The sequence below is a fragment of the Bos indicus x Bos taurus genome, chromosome 2 (assembly GCF_003369695.1).
Source record: "Bos indicus x Bos taurus breed Angus x Brahman F1 hybrid chromosome 2, Bos_hybrid_MaternalHap_v2.0, whole genome shotgun sequence".
Taxonomy (NCBI): Eukaryota; Metazoa; Chordata; class Mammalia; order Artiodactyla; family Bovidae; genus Bos; species Bos indicus x Bos taurus.
The window spans coordinates 111751102-111754160 of record NC_040077.1 but is presented as its reverse complement, the minus strand read 5'-3'; the positions used below and the strand labels follow the sequence as shown (position 1 = coordinate 111754160).

General features: G+C 38.6%; 1 pseudogene; it reads left to right on the top strand.

Annotated features, from left to right (window-relative positions):
• Window positions 1-1779: 1779 nt before the first annotated feature.
• LOC113900399 lies at window positions 1780-2667 on the top strand (annotated as a pseudogene).
• The last annotated feature ends 392 nt before the right edge of the window (window positions 2668-3059 follow it).

Here is a 3059-nt window from a genome sequence, read left to right as displayed (position 1 = left end):
TGGATTTTTCAGTTTTCCCATTAATGTTTTCTTTCTGTTCCAAGATTCAATCCAGGGTATCACACTGCATTTAGAAGTCATATCTCCTTAGTCTCCTCAGATCTGCAACAGTTAAATTGTAGCTTTCAAATTTCCAGGAGGAAGGGCCTTTTAGCTTTTTAAAAAATACATTATTAATATTTTTTTATTTTATTGCACTGTCATTTGAGTTATTTTTTTGTCTTAAGCAATTTACTATTATTTTCCTTGTGACCTAATATTTGATCACTTTTGTAAATACACTATGTGTTTTCTATTGTCAGGGTTAATGTTCAGTATGGGTCCATAAGAGCTATCTTATTAAATATGTTATTTAGGTCTTCTATATATTTATTGTCATCATGATTTATCTTCTACTGAGAGTGGAAGTCTCCTATTATTAGTATGTTTCTATTTCTCTTTGCATCCCCTATGGTTCTGCTTAATAAAGATTAATAAATGTAGTTTGTACCTTACTTAACATATTGATACTCAGCTGTCTGGTATTTTTTGTGGATTTTAAAACTTGGTATTCATACGGACCTTTTATCTTTAATGAATTTTGGCTTGATTCTGTTTGAGACATCAAAATCTGAAGACTTGCTTTCTTACTATTTCCATATTCCTAGGATGTTTTTGCCCATTTCATTTTAAACTTCTGAGTCACTTTATTTTAGGTGTGTCTCTTGAATGCATCATGAAGTTAGGTCTTGCTCTGTGAGTATAATAGAGATTTATTTCTTTTAATAGCTGAGTTAAGATCATTCACATTTATTGATAGAGTTTTTGTGTTTTGTTTTAACATTTCCAAATTATTTTGTATTGTTTTCTGTCTTTATTTATGTGATGTGTTTTTTAAAATTTATCATTTGATATTTCTGATACTTTTATAGTTATCTTTTGGAAAGACCTAGATTTCTATGTTTTTTAATTTAATCTTCACTCTCTGGTTTGGGAGGTTTTATTTTTTTAAGATTTTATTTTTATATGTACCATTTTTTAAAAAGCCTTTATTGAGTTTGTTACAATATTGTTTCTGTTTTATGTTATTTTGGGGGGAGGGGCATTTGAGGCCTGTGGGATCTTAGTTCTCCAACCAGGGATTGAACCCCTGCATTGGAAGGAGAGGTCTTAACTACTCAACCATTATGGAAGTCCCCTGGTTTGGGAGTTTTTAATGGTATCCTTTGACATCCAGGCTTCCCTTGTGGCTCAGCTGGTAAAGAATCTCCCTGTAATGCTGGAGACCTGGGTTTGACCTCTGGGTTGACAAGATCCCCTGGAGAAGGGAGAGGCTACCCACTCCAGTATTCCAGCCTGGAGAATTCCCTGTACTCTATAGTTCATGGGGTTGCAAAAAGTTGGGCATGACTGAATGACTTTCACTTTCACTTTGACATCTAGGAGCTTCCCTGGTGGTTTAGATGATAAAGAATCTGCCTGCAGTGCAGGAGACTCAGGTTTGATCTCTGAGTCAGGAAGATCCCCTGGAAAGATAATGGCAACCTACTCCAGTATCCTTGCATGGAGAATTCCATGGATGGAGGAGGCTTGTGGGCTACAGTCCATGGTTGCAAAGAGTTGGACATGACTGAGTAACACTTTTGTTTTCACTTTGACACCCATTGATTTGATGCCCATTTTCACCAGTGAACTCACTCTGCCTTCCTCACCAATTAGTGGTCATGTGAGTTATTTCAATTTTTTGGCAGTTATGAATAAAGCTACTATAAACAACAAAAAAGTGCTGTCCAGGTAAAGATGGCAGAGCACAGTTATCACTTTTCACTGACCGCATCCAGCCTTTCTGCTAAACTTGTCCAGACTGAAGACCTGGAGACCTGGGTTTGACCTCTGGGTTGATAAGATCCCCTGGAGAAGGGAGAGGCTACCCACTCCAGTATTCCAGCCTGGAGAATTCCCTGTACTCTATAGTTCATGGGGTTGCAAAAAGTTGGGCATGACTGAATGACTTTCACTTTCACTTTGACATCCACTTTGAATACCGTTTGGCTGCTGTAGCTGGAGGAATCCCTTCAGTGAAAACTATAGCTGCAAATGGTATAGTATCAGCAACCGAGAAGAAACAGAAATCCATTCTGTAGGATGAGTGTCAAGAACACAGTGTGGAAGCAATGACCGAGCACTGAGGTTTGATGTGCGGTGGCATGAGCTCACATCGCTGAGTGCTGGTGCAAAGAGTTGGGAAACCAGCTCAGCCACACTGTCTTGTTTCCCGAGAACCCACTGTCACAACTCTGCTGGTACAGAGCATAACTTCTGTGATTCAAGGATACACTCAGCCAGGTGGTGTTCCTTCACTTGGAGGGTTTTCTTTTTTTTTTGGTTGGAATGATGAGGGACGATCATATTTATTTCAGTCACATCCATCTAGGCCTTACTTTGCCTGGAAAGTCACATCAATGGGAAAGAACTATGTAACTGGGAAAACTTCTCCTTAAGAAAATATGTAAACAAGATCTGTAACTTGAAGATGCCACCCGTACAGCCAAATTAACCCTAAAGGAAAGCTTGGAAGGGCAGAGGAGAAAAGATTACATAGCAGCAGGAATCTGCAGTGAAGCCAGCCTTCCCAGTCTTACACCAGCTAAAGTTAAGAATTAGTTGGCTGCCTTAGCATCAGAATAAAGTGACTGAAAAATCCAGAATTTCAGATGAGCTATCTACTGAAACATATTTAAAGTATACTTTGTTTTGCCAACTTGTTGCATATTTATTTCTACATAATTTAGTGGACTGATTTTTTTAAGATGACACTTACAAATCATAATTGTTAAATTTAAAAAGTGTCCCACACCCTTTCATACCTCTGTTCTTTCCTCTGTGATCTTCCTACTGGTTGGAGAATACGTCGGCCATAGTACCTGACTCAAAATTCAGCTCTGAAGGCAACTCATTTATGAATTTTTCCTGGAGTTCCCCAGACTGAGTTGGATGCCCCTCTTATACTCAGTCCTATAGCACATTTAAAGCCTTCCAGGTGGCTCAGTGGGTAAAGAATCCGCCTGCCAATGCAGGAG